The following is a 19,433-nucleotide window of genomic DNA, read 5'->3' on the forward strand; positions in this document are numbered from 1 at the left end:
ACCCAGAATTCCATGGGAAGGGTGTTTGTGTTTTGTTTTTTTACAACTGTTGGTTTTCGTGTAAAACTAATGAGCAAAAGAAGCAGCCGGAGCATCAGAGAGAAAGTAAGAATGTTTTTAGGTTTCGTTGCGTCCATGTTTACGTGTGTTTGCACCTCTGTATCTGCAGTTCGCTTCACGCTAGAGTTCACATCATGGCGAAGAACCTTTTACTACGGATGGCAAAAACAAATCAAACAAAAATGTTGTGTTATGTATTAAAACAATTTTTTTTTTCAAATTCTTCTACATTTTAAAGCAAGAATAAATAAAATTTAAAAACAAAAAGATAAAATGGGAATTCATATTTTCCTCCTCCTCATGAGGGGTCAAATCAAAGGTCATCATAGGCTGACTTTGGTCTGGTGTGTCAGCACCTCACTAGAGACCCACGCAAATACACACCAGCCAAAAGAGCTTCTGAAAAAGTCTCTTCTGCTCACCGAGGCTGTACTTATTTAATTAAAAATACAGTAAAAATGTGAAATATTATTATAATTTAAAACAGCTGTTTTTTATGTGAATATGTGTTAAACTGTAATTTATTTCTGTGATCTGCAGCTGTATTTTCAGCATCATTACTCCAGTCTTCAGTGTCACATGATCTTCAGAAATCATAATAATATACTGATTTACTCAAGAAACATTTCTGATTATTATCAATGTTGAACACAGTTGTGCTGCACAATATTTTTGTGGAATCCATGATACATTTTATTTTTCAGGATTCACAGATGAATAGAGAGTACAAAAGACCAGCATTTATTTCAAATAGATATCTTTTGTAACATTATAAATGTCTTTACTGTCACTTTTAGTTAATTTAACACGTCCTTGATTAATAAAAGCTAGTCTCAGACGTCACGCCCACGGACCACTGGCTGAACGTCTGATGCATACGGCACACAAAAGTGGAAACACTTCAGGGGTTTCGAAGTCTTCATCGGATTAGTTGAATTATACAGGATTTCCCTGTATATTTGCCTGGAAACAAAGATGCCGTGACCCCCTCACAAGAAGAAAGCCGTCATGTTTACAACTGATGACGAGTGCTTATCAGGATGAACTAAACGCTGGATTTTCAAAAGTATGTGAAATACTTAAAGTTCATGGCATAGAATCTTTCAAATATGTCAGAGAGTTTTTCAAATCGGTCTGTTATTGTGGTGCCCCGAAACGTGACGCTGAACGAAGCGAACTGTGATTGGTTATTTGGCATGTGGGTTAAACGGCCTCATGGGCGGGCCTTGGCCAATAAAAGCTGCCATGGATTCCAGACCTTCAGCAGCCGTCAGTCTGAAGATCTGGCTACTCAAGACTAAATAAAAGCATTAATAAATTTTTTTCCCATTATTATTTAACTCAAACATTTGAATAGTAATGTATCAGTTTTCTCAAAAAATAAACTGTTTTCAACATTGATAATAATGAGAAATGTTTGTTGAGCAGTAAATCAGTATATTATTATGATTTCTGAAGATCATGTGACACTGAAGACTGCAGTAATGATGCTGAAAATACAGCTGCAGATCACAGAAATAAATTACAATTTAACAGATATTCACATACAAAACAGCTGTTTTAAATTGTAATATTTTTTCAAATTTTTATTGTATTTTTGATCAAATAAATGCAGCCTTGGTGAGCCGAAGATACTTTTTTCAAAAACATTTAAAAAATCATAATAATTCCAAATTTTTGACCCCTAGAACCAAAGATGAGGTCGCAGATTCATGTGTCTTCTAACAACAGTCTGTACAGGGTTTCTCTCAGAACAAGACCTGCATACTCTTAACGTCACACTCAGTCAGTTTCCATAGCGATGACGACTGTGTCAGTGGGCGGGGCCACTGATGAAACAGGCCACGCCTCTTTCCCACCCCCATCCGGTCTGGCTCTGGCAGAACAGTCCGGACTATCATGAATAGCGTCTCCCGTTCCATTGGCCGACTCCGCTGGTAAGTGTCCTCCTTCTTCTGCTTCTTCTTCTTCTTCATTGTCATCCTCCTCTTCACGTTCTATGCGGCAGCGGCAGACCTCGATGCCGGAGTCGCCAGTCAGTCGTCGCTGCTGGAAGTGCGTTTGGTCTACGTCCAGATCGCTCACGGTGGAATCGCGGCGCTCCGGTTCAATGCCGGGAGAAAAGAGAGCGGTTCTGGGCGGAGACTGAGGGGGCGGGGCCTGTGCAGGCTCCTCCCTCGGAGCTACGTTATTCTGCTGCTCGGGACGAACACCAAGCGGGTCAGACATGGAGAAGAGCTGGAGAGACGATGAGGAGGATGGTGGAGTCAGATGACAAAGGCTGGTGATATTCTTTGAATTTGGACTGTTAATGTTATTAGCGCTGTTTGCATTGCAGATATTGTTAGTAATAATAGTTTGGGATGTGTCTAGTGTTTCAGTAACGTTATCTGTGCTACTAGTGATGTTCTTCACTGGTTTGTTGTTCCCATTGGAATCCAGAGGGGCGGAGCTCGGAAGCTCCACCTCCATGACCTCGGCTGTGCTTCGTGTTGGTGATTGGCTGCCTTCGTTGATTGGTGGTATGGGAATGCACTCAGTGTGCATGACCACTGAGTGGGTGTGGCCAGGCTCGCAGAGGGAGGGTGTGGAGGCGTGGCTAGTATCAGTTTCGTCTGTGAGTTGGGCCGAAGAAGGGGAGGAGCTACAGGGCGATGACGGACAGCAGGAGTCGCAGGAGCAGCTGGTGTAGTTGTCAGAGCTCTGCGATGACAGCATGTGACTCGGGCCGGGGTGGGCGGAGCCTCGTGGGTAGGCAACAGAGCTGTAGGGAGGGGGCGGGGTGCTGGGTTGGGCTGCTACTTCCTCATAGGACGGCAGTTTGAGTGAGGCGAGAAAACCTGCCAATGAGAACTCAAGATTATTTCTAAGTTTGTTTTCATTTAGACTCTAAATTGTGGATTCTAGAGTTAATGGTGCGCAAGGCACTAATTGAATTGTCTGATTTAATTAGCGTTTCTCTAACAATTCAGACCAATTCTGCTAAACAAATATAAACTTAAATTTATTTAAATGTAAAAATAACATGAAATAAAAATTTAACATTTTAAATAAAATAAAAATTAATTTGAATTCAAATGTGTTCTATTTTAAGGAACACTGTCTTTTTAAAAACAAGATTTTAGGATTGAATTATTTGATATCTTAATTAACATTTTAATTTGTGGGTAAGTACAAAAGTATTTGGTAAAAACCAAGGTACTTGTTTTATATAACTAGCTTCTGTTTATTAAATTATTTGTATTATTTATTTTTCTCTTGTGCATTTTAGAAAAGAAGCTTGGTTACTAATTTCTTTATATGTAGTTTATGCTAAACTTGGTATTGTGTATATATAAATATGAATATTTTGGCTTTATGATTTTTTATTGCTTGTGATATACCTCATTTGTAAATCGTTTTGGATAAAAGTTTCTCCTAAATTAATTAATGTAAATAAGCCCTTATAACCTTTTTTTTCACTATCTGAGCCCAAATATTGTATTCTGCTGTATGTCAGGTTTTGATTAAATTGTTTTATTTTCTACAAATGAAATGAAAATAAAAAAGTATTACAAGAGTCATCTTTTTTGTGTTTCTTTAGAGGTGTATATGCACCTAATAATTTTTTTGTATGTTTTGCAGGTCGCTATGAACATTGAACACCGAGCAAAGTGAATGAAGCATTGTGCAAAAGCAGGAAAAAACTCAAGATAAAGTGAGTAGTACTCAACAAGTCATGTTTATATATATATATATATTTCTTACTGAGGTCAAACATGGAGGACGGGTAACTGCAGGCTCCGTGATAAGCCATGAGGTTGATCTCCCTCTGTCTCTGCTGCTGCTGGACGCGCTGCTTCGCCTGCCGGTGACGATACGCACAGCAGCAGCTGAACAGGATGAGGACGCTCCACAGCAGCCAAAACCCTGAAACACACACGAGATGCTTACAGAATAAATGCAGAATGCTAACCATTAGTCAAGCTATTTTAAATGAACTTCAAATGTGGTTTGCATGATTTTTTTTCATTGCATATTGTTGACACACACAAACTGAACATGTTCTGTGACATTTCGTGCACTTTTCGTATTTTTTGCTTTACTTATTCAAACAGCAGTGAAACTAAGTAAGATTCTAATTTTGGATATGATGATTTATGGTGGTTGTTTTCAGTGTTCATATAGCTCTTTGGTCTACCTTTGAAAGTGCTTTATAAATAAAGTTGAGTTAATCAGATGCTTTCTCTTAAACCAACAGTTGAGAACAATGGGTGATTGACGGTGAGTAGGCGGGTCTACAAGAGCAGATACATTTTGGGCTATTTTGCTTTTATAACATGGCTTCTTTCTTACTATAGAAAACATCCTAAATACATATTCAAGTGTTTATTTTTTTTTAGTGCTGTCAATCGATTAAACAATTGAATCGCGTTAATCACAGTCCTGGACTGTGATTAATCACGATTAATCGCAAATTTAAAATACTAGGATTTACATGTAAATGTGTTGAAATAAAGGAATGCATGACAAACTAGTTTAAGGAAACATAACCTTTCACATCTCTGCCAGGTATGAGACATAATCCTTATTATTCTTTTGTTTTAATTCAGCCATTATCAGCCTTTATACTGACAATAAAACGTTTACCACATCGCTTCAATCCCAGGACACATTTACCCAACTATTATCAAAAGTATTTCTAAATAAATACAACAAAACATTTTCTTGCGACCTCACATGAAGTATTATGACAAAATGCATTATGAAGAAGAATTGGACCTGTTCTGCAGGTGCATTAGAGCTAACATTAGCATCATGCTACATAAGACAACTTATGAGATTAATAGTACACTTTTACTCAGAACTCACTTTAAACCACCATCGAGTGTTTGTAATAACTTCCTTTTGCGATCACATGTGTATATATAGCCTACACTTTGGGCGGCCACGGTACATTATAAAAGTAGCCCAAAAAACCGCAACCCACAGCTCTGTAATTTTTCCTGCGACTGTATTTTCAAAATAACCCAATTGTGCAGGAAAACTGCGACCCTGGCAACACTGGGTCACTGTACCCTTAACACATGAGTATACCGCGTTCGCTTCAGTTTTGTCAAGCGTGGCACCTTATAATCACACAATCTCTGCGTCCTAATGTGCATAATATCCACCCTATCTGTCCTAAATAGTATTGAAAATTACTGATATCACATAGAATTTATTTAGGATGGATAGTATGCACATTGGGACGCAGGCAATGATTTCCTTCCTCGCTGCAATGACGGCAAAGAGTTGGGGTCAAACCTTATCAAACGATTAATTCGCATTAAAAAAAATATTAATGCGTTAAAATTTTTTGATTAATCACATGCGTTAACGTGTTAACGTTGACAGCCCTAATTTTTTTGCACTTTTTTTGCATCTGTAGATTTCAGTTACAATGCATTTCTTTAAAGAGTTTTTTCTCCACTTCAGCAGCATTTATAAACATCAGAACTTACAGTTTTATTCCTCTCTATATTCTGAAGGTTTGTACTGAGGGGTTTGTTCATATAACATTTACCTGACTTTATTATTGCAATTTATGTATTTGCATAGATTTAAATTATAACACATCATTAAGCATGGTTTTCTCAAAGAGATTTTCTCAGCATCAGCGTCGCCCTGGCAACAGAGGAGATTCACCTGCACGCAATCACCGCGGGTTGATCGATCCCAGCTGAGGCTGCTCAGGAGAGGGCTAGAAAAGCCGGGACAACGCCAGGGTTGGTGAGCAACGACTCCAGAAGACAGCCAACTAATGCGTGTGTCTGTATTCCCTTCCAGAGAGCAGCTGATCGTTCAACCCGCCGCACGAGCACCGGACACGGAACCCACTGCATGCAGCCGGCCGGCAAACAGGATCACACCGCACGGAAGAACCACTACGGACACGTTGGCACCTTCACTTCACTTTATTCTTGTAATAAACACACCCTCCGGGGTTTCTTCTGCACAGCCACCTGTCGTATGATTCTTCAGCCCGCCGCAATATACTTTATGTGTATTTATATATACATACTAAATATGCAAAGTACACACATATATTATGTAAACAAAAACTTTTATTTTGGATGCGATTAATCATTTGACAGCACTAAATTGAAGTATAATTTAAGTATGATAATTGTCACACTGCTCAGGGAGCAAGGAGTCGAGGAGAATATTCAATAGTGCTTATTTATTGAAGCCAACACGGGGGTTAGACAAATAATACCAGACATGGGAGACACAGGGCTTAAGAACACTAGGAAATCAAACGAGGAAGAACAGAAACAGGTGAGGAGTAATTAAACACAGACGGAGACTAATGAACTGATAATGACATCAAATGAGGACAGGAACAGGAAGACCAAATAAGGGCACAAGAGGGAGGGAAACACAGGACATGGGAAACACGGGTCTGACAATAATATTAGTAAGAATTTCTTTCTCCACTTCAGCAGCACTTACAAACACCAAAACTTACAGTTTTATTCCTCTCTATATTCTAAAACTTTTACTGAGGGGTTTGTTCATATATCATTTACCAGAAATTGTTATTGCACTTTATGTATTTGCGTAGATTTCAATTAGAACACATAACATTAAGTGTTTTTTTTTCTCCACTTCAGCATCATTTACATACACAGAATTTTACAGTATTATTCCTAAAAAAGTGTGAAGGTTTTTACTGAGGGGTTTGTTAATATATCATTCACACTGATTTATATGACATATTATTCCTAAAACATAATGAAAAATGTATTTTTCTGTCTGTTGACAGAATTTTTTGATTTATGGAGTGATAAAAATAGAAATCCAAAATCCCTTCTATAAAAACCTTTAACTCTAATATGTCAACAAAATCAAACCAAAATTTTGAACCTGTCTTTATCCAGACAGAATACAAACTAGTGCATATTCAGTAAGATATTTTTTGCATATTTCAACATAACATTTTAGAAAACTTGTAATACAAAACAATTGTCTTGATTTACTGTATAATTTAATATAATTTAAGTATGATAATATCTATTAGTAAGAATTTTTGCCTTCACCCAAAAGATGGAAGGTTCGAAAGAAAAAAGTAAGTCAAACAGGTTTGACTTTTAAGTAAATGACATAATTTGCATTTTTAAGGAGTATTATAAGTGATATTAGTTATAAGTGTGTGTATATGCGGAGTAAACTGCTAGACTCACACCACAGCTCATAGTAGTAGGTGCAGCAGCCTGTCTCCTGGCAGCAGTGGCCGGTCTGGCAGAGGTAGCCGCTGGCGCTGTTGGTGCCGGGACAGTAGCGCGGGCTGCCCAGGAGAGGCAGCGTCCCTGAACTGTGGTACTCCATGCCCTGCAGCAGGGCGTGGCGCCACCGAAACACTCGCTGCTCCTCTTCCTCCAGAACTGCTGCTATGGCCACGCCGCTTGAGCCTTTCAGGAGCAGATCAGAAGAGAGAACGCCACTTTGAATGAGTTCATGAAAAAAACACGATCTTTAGATTTTTAAAATCCGACCTCATGTCCTTTAAAGCGCCCCTATTATGGGTAATGAAAGGCTCATATTTTGGCTTTGGGAGTCCTCAACAACAGGTTGAAATGCATGCAAGATCAAAAAACACTTTCATTGTCTTATAATCATCTCCCGGCGCCGATCCACCACTTAATTTCTAGTGAATATCGTCAATTTGATTTCACAGATACTATTTAAACTAAACTGAGCTAGACAATGACATCACTGAATTCAATAATGAAATGCCTTTAACTGAAAATTGAGTGTTTAATCTTATTATTATGCATTACTGACACTCTATCCTCTAATTTGATACTGTTAAGTGCTTTGACACAATCTATATTGTTAAAAGCGCTATATAAATAAAGCTGACTTGACGACTTATGCATTTGTTTTTTCCTTACTTGCTTAAGGACTCCCAAACGATTCGCTCAATGATTAATTTTTCCAAACCCCTCCTTTGCGTGACACTAATCTGCGGTGATTGGTCGATTGGTCACATTTTAATTTAATCTTGCCTGAAAAAGCAGTGTTTGTGAGCGTAGTGCTGCTTTGTGTACAGCGTTACCGGGGAATCAGATATTTTCGGTCCAAAAGCGGCACCTAGTGGCTAAGAATGAATTTGCATTTTCATTCAGACCAATGCGAAAAGACCAACAAGTGGGCTGGCAATATGCTAATGTTTGCATAGCATATTTTTAAAACGGCTTGGCATTCGTTTTAAAAATAACTCCTTTCAATGATTCAGAGTCGACTCTTTCTTTTGAGAGACAATAACTTTATACACGGTGCACTTTCAGATTTAAAAGTTTGCAGGATGTTTTCATTCACTTCGAGCAGATTGAATCATCAGTCAAACAGAACACGGCGCATTTACACTTTGCAACATCAGCTGACTTCTCTATCTGGATAAGCGATCGGATCTGTCTTTCCCGCGCAATGTTTAAATAGGTCTGCAGAGAATGGCCCTGGTGCAAAGTCTACCTGAATTGGTGGGTTTTCTTTTAAAAAACATTTTCAGTCACGGGACATTTTACAAATCAAAATAAGTGTGAAGTCTCACTAGCGCTCCACAGCTTTCATCTCTCTTCTGACAGTTCGGGAGAGAGGGGGCAGGTTTTGCATGATGTCGACCTGCGAATGCATACACGATGGCTGGATTGCGTTTACATTACGCTGAGATCCGGGGCCAGTTGCATAAACTTAGCCACCATGTTAAGACTTGTCTTAAGAACTAGTTTGACCAACTAGCAGCTGCCAAGGGGTAATCAGTAAATAAGACCAATCGACCTTTTCATAAATGAATTTAAAAATTATGACCAGTTTTGAAGAAAAAAATAGTTAAATTATTACTTTTTAAGACTAGTCTAAACCGTTTATGCAACCGGCCCCCGATCACAATGCATCCTCGACTACCTCTGGACCAGGACACGCTGATCGGATAACATTACAATCAGAAGCGCATTTACATTTGCCTTTTCAATGTGTATGTGCCAAATTTCCGGATACAGGTTGCATGTTAATGCCAAGGGTAAATGCAGCCTAGCGGCGGTTAGCATGACATAGCGTGAAACCACGTTTCGTTCACCCCAATGGAAAGCATATTTACATGATCTGAATCATTCCCTATCCCCTATATAGTGCAATACATGCCATTCATGTACAGAAAATACTAATTCTGTGAACAATTTCAGACGCAGCTTCAGCATCTGGGGGCAGGATGCTTCGTACTCTTGAGAGCATTTGATTGGACAGAAAGTGTGATGAGAAGCTGAAGTGCAGGGTGATGTCATCAAAATCGTCGATCCATTTTGGCAGAAGTGTGTAAATTTTAAGTGCTTGTATCTTGTTAATACGAATTTTGTCATTGTTTTGGAGCACAGTAGCTTACAGATAATCTTAAGGCTAACAGATTCATACTGAAAGCCAAAGCACTTTTTTGATTTCATAAGGACTTTAATATACTGTATTATAAAATAAAATAAAAAAACATAACATTACAGAGGTAAAATGAGCTGTAAACATTGTTCGTCTAGAGCTGAATATAATATAATATTACATTATATTATTTAGACATTAAATATTCCGGCTAAATTTAGCATGATTTCAGTTACAAATAATAGTGTAACACAGTTATAATAGGAAACTAAGCTAAAACCATATTTTTGGCAAAAATAAACATTAACTGAAATAAAAAAAATTATTTAGCATTTTTTCATCTAAGCAACATTTCTCATATTTCTCATTTTCATAGGTTAAACTGATGTAAAATAACTAGAATTAACTGTAAACATAAAAAAGGCAAAAAGGCAATTAGCTACATGGTAATACTTTAAATAAGATTCCATTTGTTAACATTAACTACATACAACTACAATGTTAACACAAACTAACAATGAAAAATGCTTCTAAAAAAGCATGTTAATTTCAACATTTACTAATGCATTAGGCTATTAAAATCTAAATTCTACAATGAACAGTTGTATTTTTATTAACTGACGTTAAAGATTAATTAATTAATTATTGTTAGTGTTAGCTAATGCATAATTAATGTTAACTAATAGGACATTATTGTAAAGTGTTACCAATTACATTACTCCAACTTTAACTAAAATTGAAATGAAAACAGAAAATATAAAAATAAATCTAATTCAAAATATTAATAAAAACAAAACTAGTATCTCAGTGATGCTAAAATAACACGGTAGTGACAAAAATGACTAATAAGATCATAAACATGTCAATATCTAACACACGTGTTAGGCTTGTTGTAAGTTCCTTTACCTGATGAAGGACACAGGTGTCCATATATGCTGTCAGGATCATCTACAAACGAGAACAAAGACAATAATAATCAAGCATAGATGATATTAACCTCCTTTTATCCTCAGCTCTGATCTTATAAACGCAAATAGCCTTTTAAACCATGTACGAGAGATGCATGCGGCAAATTGTGTAATATATGAAAGCTGTTATTGGACCTGCAAGGAAAAAGAGGCCGACTATAAATGCTACTCTGCATTAAATCAATGCATGTACTCAAACTTTGAACATTAAATATGAAAACGATTAAACAGGCCCAAACAGATGCATTAGACATAGTAATATGCATAGTGTTGAGCTTTAGTTTAGTGATGCTTTATGCACCCGCAGTAATAATAATCACAGTTGCATCGATGATATAAATGCACCGACCGTGTTATTGAAGCAAACGGCCTGTAATGAAGTCGCTGTGCGTTCTGATTCGCTCATTTCTTCGGATTCTGCACCGACTGTCTCTCTCCGTCCGCCATTTCCACCAGCTTCAGCCGCCGCATCACAAACGAGAGGCGGCCGAACGCGCCGTGATATCTCACCGACAAAACCAACCGCACGTTAACAGCTTTGCTGCTTACCTATGTGTTATACTCAAATACATAAATCTCATTTTTGCAAAAGACGGAGCGAGGATGCAGACATAATGCCAGGAACGTTTATCGGATCTTACGCTGATTGGCTGGAGAGGGAAGGATGCAGACCAATCAGAGCAGACGAGCGTTTCTCCTAGCAACAGCTGAGGAGGGTGAGACCGCAGATCAACAGCGACTGAAAGCATCAGGCGTTTACAATAGTTTATGGAAATATTGTTTATGGCAATAAGCTATAACGTTATATAAACATACATAATTATAATTTATCTAATTGCTGGGATTCAGAGACATACGAAAATGTAAGGTAATCTATTAAATATAATATTTGTGACCCTGCAGCACAAAATCAGTCATCAGTAGCAGCAAAAATGTAACAGATTTTTGGACATGTAGCCTATGTAGCCTATACATATCTATGATGTATCCGATATTCATCCTAAAAATGTGTCAGTACATGCTGATATTATAAAGAAATATAAAAGATAGACATAAAAGTATTATAAAAACACATATACACACATTATTTTTGTACATAGCCTATGTTTAATAAAGCTGTAAGCCTATATATAAATATTTGACATTGCTTATATAACCTATACTTAGTAGGCTATAATATACTAAGTATATTGCTATATTTATAATACCATATAGAAATCAATTGCTACTAATCCCATGCGAAAAGTAATCATAAAGATATTATTATACACTTATAGTCTTGGGTAGCCTATTTTATATATGTTATAAACCCATATAGGCCTACTGTACCTATGTAGTCTAAAAGTAACAGCTGTATCGCTTGAAAATATTATTTTTTTCCATGTGAAATGAGTGCCATCTGCTGTATAGAGCGGATTAGCTTCTGAATATTTAATTTATTTCGGAAACAAAGAAGGTGTGCAGCAGGCCTTTTCATAAAATAACATCCATATCTCAAAAAGATAGTATATTTAATGTTTAAATTGTGATAGCTGTATACTGTAAGTTCAGGACAGGAGCATTGGCAGTGTAGCAATGTGTTTTATAATGACACATTTTAGTATTATGAACAAAAATCAAACAGTTTGTTTAAATACAGCCCTGTTTTCTGTTCTTCAGACATTCTAGAAGAGAGAGATGCAGATGAACACAGAATTTCTGCATATATTTGGCATGTATCATAAACACCTGGGATGGTCACATGACAGGAAGTGATGTCGTTAAGAGTGTGGGAAGTGTCTCCACAGAGGGAGGAGCAGCTACACCTTTACAGGTTAGACACTAAAACAATGACACCAAACAATGATAGTGACCCTGATGGAGAGAGATGGAGTCCTAAACACACACTGATTCCAGTCATAATCAAGATAGATCATGAAAAAATCATGCAAAAGTCATTCTATATCATTTCCACTGCACTTTAATATGTAAATGTTGATGACTTTGGCTGACACAAACAGACACGAAACATACCGTTTGACAACTAAAGGGAAAATGTAGTATTAAGAGTCTGTCTCAGTCTCAGTCTATTGGTCATTAGCGCTGAAGGCGTTGAAAGCTTGTATTAAAGGTGCACAATCATATCTCTGCAAAAGAACAAAATAAAGGTCTCATCTGTTGGCCACCAGAGGGTCTCATACACACCTGTTTTATGAGTTCTTTTTCTTATTTGAGTTGCATCTTACAGCTTTGTGAAATCAGTTTATTGATTCACTAAAGAAAAAAAAGCTATTTATTTGTTTTGCATTAGTTTAGATTTCAAGATTATGATACTTTTGCAAAAACATGGCTCAGTTTGCTAGTCAGATGTACATTGATCCCATATTTTTGACATATATGATACATTTAAATTTAAATGTACATTTATGCATTTGGCAGACAATTTTATCCAAAGCGACTTACAATGCATTCAATGCACACATTTTCCTTTACGAGTTCCTCGTGAGTCGAAGCATTGCTAGCACCATGCTGTAATGTTTAAACTACAGGAAATATGACTAAAGGGCTGTACAGGCGACATATATGCAACACACATATGTGCTACAAAGAAACCGGTCTGTGCGATGAATACATTTACCACAAAGCACACATGTGATCAGTTTTTGAGTTTACAAACCTGTTGTCCAACAAAGAGAGCATTAAATGACATGTTTTAATCCAGATTTACTTGCAGAAGTGAAGGAGAATGAGAGAATAAGTCAGAAATCATAGTATTCTATAGTGATAAAGGCAATGTTGATTGCATTAAATATACTTTATTTTATAAAAATACCAGCCATGTCGTCGCTCTTGTATGTTTATTGTCTTCATGTTTCATCGGTTAAAGCATTTCAGTTCTTATTCAGCTACAGCTGTAGCTGGAAAAATAAATTACTATCACAGATATTTAATAAAAAATATTTTATAATAAAACCTTAGACCTTTTCTAATAATTTATAGTTATAAATCATATAAAATAAATGTATTATATACTCGGTTTAGTGATATACTCATCATACTTATTATTAGTTATATTGATATGTAAAAACAACATTTTTTGCCAAATTGTGCAGCTCTACAAACATGCACAACGAACCTAGTGTTTTTTGTCAAATAAAGAAAATGTTTGTGATTTTATGTGTCCTGTATGGAACAGTAAAGTCACGTGTCTGTTTAAGTGATGAACTGCACTACTTGTGTCTGTTTTTAAAGATGTAACAGATGTTTTATTTTTTTGTACTACAATTGTGTGACCTATGCTACAAAACTACCCCTCTGTAGCACCAGTGTTAGGTGCAAATAAAGGTAATGTGCAGCCCTGCCTCTTTCAGTCAGGACTTCTCAGGATGTGGTGACTGTGGTGTAAGAGCATCGACTGTCCATCAGAGGAAGAAGAGACGTGCAGAGAGCCATGGCTTCAGATGTGATGTGTTTGTGTGTTTTTCTGCTCTGCTCTGGACTTCAGTCCACAACAGGTACGACTGAACAACAGTATGAGTGACTTCAGACACTGATTTACATCAGACAAAGAAACGCATTATATCTGCTAAATGTTTTCTGTTTCTGCGGCAATTCTGCTATTTTTTTGTTGATCTTTCCATCTATTTTCTGCTAGAATGGAGTGTATCAACCTAATACAGTGACAATTCATGTTATGTTTATGTGTGTAGATTATTCAATTGTTAATTTAAATTTGACTACAGTTCATCAGCCAATGGGAATAGAAACTGGCCAATAATCAGAAAATGGGCAAATATCAGCTGATAAATCACGTCCTATTATTTATCTTTTAACATTGTTAATTTGAAAAGTTTGTTTTGAAACATCCATGGCTGTTTCATTTAATCAGGGGGTCTTAAAAAGTCTCAATCCGCCCTTCCGCAAATTATTATTCCAAAAATCTTAAATTCATAATGTTCTGTACTGCAAAGAATAAATATCTTCAGTATTTTGGTTTTCAAACATCCTTGTTTTCTGAAAAACTGAACAAAATGAAGTGTTTAAAACAAGAACAAATATCTGTCAGTAGGTATAAAAACGTGTTTTTCCTTTGAATGAAGTAATTTTTCTGATCTCATTGACAGATATTTCTTCCTGTTTTAATCATAAACTCACTTAATTTTGAACAAGACAAAAATACTGATGCTGAACAGCACTTTTTATATATTTTCAGAAGGTACAGTAAAAGTTTCCATATCTAGATAATCTACACTCTTGATGCAAGATTAATTAAAACTGAATGGAGATCAGTTGGAAGTCATATTTTCAGACTGTTTGCTAATACAACTCATTATGTGCTACTATTTACATTTAGAGAACATAATGATGTTGTGTTTCCTTCAATTTATCACTTACATTTTCTTTACTTGGTCTTAAATTGACTTTCATCAAACCTGCAGAAACCCTGTTCATCTAAAGATGTAAAACTAAAGTTAGTTGATGTAGTGAAAAAAAAAACTTGTTTAGCATAAACTCACATACTTTTGATACATATTTCATAACTTAATATAGGTTATACCTTGTTATTTAGCTTCTCAAGTATTAATGTAACCATTTTAAAGAAAAAACAGGGCTCTAGACAGCGAGCATTTATTGAGAGTGCGAGTTAATATTTGGCATGGTCGCACTTGTAGGAGTGCATGGTCCAAAGCATCTGCTTCATACAGGAGCGCTGCAGAGCCACGGCACACTGTAGCAGGAGTCAGATCTCACTGATCACATGAAGAGAGGCGCTTTCTGTGCGAGTGCTTCAGTAGAGCCTGGTTTATACTCGCTGTGTCAGCATCAGCACATGCACGAAGCTGGAAGTGGTTTTCAAACTAAAATGAAAGACTGCTTCTTAAACCAGAGAAGGTGAACATGTTGGTATTCTTGTAGAAAAAACATGCAAGTCCTGTCAGCGACAGCCAGTTTAGTTTTACTTTTCTTTTTGTTTTGAGAAGCTTGTTATCTTTGCTGTTTACCTCACGTTATGCTATGGAGTATGGGATGATATTTATGGGATGATATTAGACTCAAAATGATTAATAGATGCATGCACAATTCTCCACGCACTGCATAGATTTTATGCATGTATCTTACTAACTATGAACAAATGTCTTTCAATTTGAGTTGGTGGAAGTCAGGATTAAATGATTGTGCAGCGATTTTAACAAATACAGACATGTTTGTGTATAAAAATGTTGTGATCTGCATTAATATATCATAAATTGCTCATGCAAAAAGGAATCGGTGCATTTGTGGATCAGGTGACACACGTGCATTTATTGACATCTTGTTTGCATTAATCTTGTTCGGTTCATTTGGATTTTGAGACTTCATTTTCGCAGTTTGCAGCATTTCACGACGCCCACACACTTCAATAAATGCACGTGTGTCACCTGATCCACAAATGCACGGATTCCTTTTTGCATGAGCAATTTATGATATATTAATGCAGATCACAACATTTTTATGCTCAAACATGTCTGTATTTGTTAAAATCGCTGCACAATCATTTAATCCTGAATTCCACCAACTCAAATTGAAAGACATTTGTTCGTGGTTAGTAAGATACATGCATAAAATCTATGCAGTACATGGAGAATTGTGCATGCATCTATTAATCATTTTGAGTCTAATATCATCCCATACAGAAGCTCCACGGTGCAACAGAGAGACAGCAACAGTCTTGATCAGTGCGAGTGCCTTATGCTGTATTATGAGCATTTATTCCGTCATCACCCGGGTACTGATAGCGCACGCGCACCGGTGAGACCTGAACAGCACACGTTCATATCTGTGTTTAAACTAAACTCATGTAAGCTTTGGCAGTTTAAACATTTAAGAGCCAGATGACGCGAGAAGATTTGTGCGTGTGCTCATCAGAAGCAAATATTAAGCTTTCTCTGAAGTATTGTTTGAATGGACAAATTCACACAGAACTTATGTCAAAATTCCCATCTTGGTAAGTATCCTATAGCAGACATAACCAGCTGAGCATACAGTATCAGTGCATTCTCTTAAAGTGACAGCACTTTCTTAATATTAATTAAACAGCAACAGCATAAGAAATAACTCACTGCTCTTGATTTAATCGCTTTTGTAACTTTAATACAGATTAATCTTTAATTCATACAGTCAAATATGCAATGCTGTTTTACATTTGATTTCTTTATTCAATTTCTGTACCTAAAAACTAATGTTATAGACCTACCTAAAATCACTGATTATTTTATTTGTATGTTTACTCCGTTGCAGTGCTTCCCAAACCTGTCCTGGAGGACCCCCTGTCCTGCACATTTTGTATGTCTCCCTAATCAGAGACACCCAATTTAGTTCTTGGAGTCTCTACTAACGAGCTGATGAGTGGAACAGGTGTGTTAGATGAGGGAGACGTACAAAAGGTGCGGGACAGGGGGGTCTACAGGACAGGTTTGGGAAGCACTTGTATTTATTTGTGCTGTTGCTTGTAGTTAGATTATTTTTATTTTATTTATTTATATTTGACAGTATAGTTTTTCCCTAAACATACCGAAACCATGACTCTAAAACCGTGATGCAAACCGAACCGTGAAATAGTTCCACCCCTAAAGCGAACCAACCCCATGGAACCCATTATCATGTTTGTAATATTTTTTATTAAAATGAAAGCTATTTTCCTAAATGAAGTAAACTTGACTGACTGCTTCATTTCCACTTTAATGTAGTGTGTGTTTTTGTAGGTTGTGAAGTATGGTCATCAAGTTTTGTCAGATGTTCTGCAGGAGCGTCTGTGCTGCTATCCTGCAGGGATATAAACTCACGGCACACAGGAGTCCAGTGGTGCTACTCAGATCCTCACACTTACACTCCTCAATACTCAGTGTTTCCTGTGGATGCTGTTAAGGGTCAGCGATACAAAGACAGAGTTCAGGTTCATGAGAATCTCTCGCTGTCCATCACTCGACTCTCTGTAGACGACGCAGGAATATATTGGTGTAAAACAACAGAGACTGACGAAGAGCGCTATGTTGAACTAACTGTTGAAGGTGAGGAACGTTTGATTTCATAATAATACAAAACAAACATAAGATGCTTATAAACACTTCTATCAGTCACTTTTGAGATTTTGGGTTATTCGGCTTTTCATAAAGTGTTGTTTCAAACTAGTGGAAAGAAAACAACCAAAAAAAAGTATTAGTTCTTCATTTCACTTTTAAGTGTTTCTTTTATTGGTCTTTTTCTGTTATGATCACCGGCTGGAGTGCCCTGGTTGTCCACTAGAGGACACTACATCCCAGACTGTTTCTGCCTCATGAACTATGGCAAGCCGTGTTCACTTTTATTCATTCACATATGAATTCTTGATATCAACAATTCAGTTTTGACTAGTTAAATGTCACCATAGCCTGCCATTCAAAATCAATTGCTGATATCAAAAATAGCCATTGTTACTAGTAGAAATCTAATCCCTGATATCAAGAATTCATATCATGTGAAGGAATAAAAGTCAAAACGGCTTGCCATACACAAACTACATGTCCCATAATCCTTTGCCAAATCTCATCACTGATTATTCACAGCTGTTTTTATTATCTCATTACCTCTGCCTATATAATCCTGGAGAAACTCTGGGTTTTCTGTTTCAAAATGGGAGGTTTATCAAACCCGAGAAAGCAGGGTAAGTCAAGCCCGTTTCTGAAAGAGAGGTAACTTCTGTTCAGAGTCAGTTACCGTGGTGAACCTAACCTGGTCGGGAGCAGGGTTTCTTCTGTAAACCCCGAGTTTCTTTCGGTCTCCTCCCCCTTTTTAAAGTGTTAGCGAAGTCTAAATACCTTATTCATTCATTCACGCTGCAAAATTGCTTTTCTTGAGTTGCTTTTTACTTTTGTCTTATTTCAAGTACAAATATCTCAAAATTCTTAATATGCAAAATTGTCTATATTTAGTCTTGTTTCCTGGGGGATTTTCCTTTTACGTGCATTTTACATAAAACAAGTCAATTGTCCGCCATAGGATAAGAAAAATATGAATGCAAATGGAAATGAGAATATTTTTAATTTCTCACCCCATTGGAAGATAATTTGCTAAATAAAATAAAAGCACTTTAAAACATCAGAGATGCAGAGCACATTATAAGTTCACTGTATGCAGATTTTAAGGAAAGTGCGCATCGCTCTCAGGCTCTTTCTGAGTGTTTTTCCTGGGCACAAATCCATCAAAGAGGAGTATCACAGGACTGTAGGTCAGTGGTGTAAATATCGGTTTAAATGAGGCTAATCCGATAAATGACGTTCACTTGATAACATCTTTCTGTGACCTGTGGAAGTACCCAATAATGAGAATTTCCTTCAGGATTTCCAGTGTGGAAGCTTGGATGCATTGACGAGCATATCCCCACCATCACACCTTCTGAAAATGAAACCGATTACTGTATGGATGCCAGATGGAGGGATAGTACAAGCCGTAACCACCACCACAGCTGTTAAATAAACCAATTATTCACAATTTGTTGGTCATCTTTATTTCCTAATACAAAAGCAAAAGTTATTTTTACTTTTGGATTTTTACAAATCTTTCAATACTCGACTATCTCCTCTTCATCTGTCAGTGGTGCTGGTGCTTGCGGTCGATAAGTCAGTGGTTAATTTTATTACTCTAATTAAGATATGTAACCGGTTGGATTAGAGAATATTTAATTATGTGAAAAGAGTGTTAGACTATAAAGCTGCATCGCATTGAAATAGACATTGAATGATATTTAATGTTGTTTAAGTCATTTAGCCCACACCCAGGAGCCTTTCATGTTTAAAGCTTTACCTGGATTCAGTTGTGTTTTTAATACTTCATTTTTAGCTGCTGCCAAGTTCCTTTTTTACTTTTGCCTGTTACTTCGACTATGATTGTGGATAACAACTAAACTTGGATCCTCAGCGTTTGTCCTCGAGCAGTTCATGACACTGTTTGTGTCTAGATTTTAACTCCAATCCATTTCTCCAGCAGCATTTACACACACCACACTTAACCCTTTTATTC

This window comes from Barbus barbus, assembly GCF_936440315.1.
Source record: "Barbus barbus genome assembly, chromosome: 40".
Classification (NCBI taxonomy): Eukaryota; Metazoa; Chordata; class Actinopteri; order Cypriniformes; family Cyprinidae; genus Barbus; species Barbus barbus.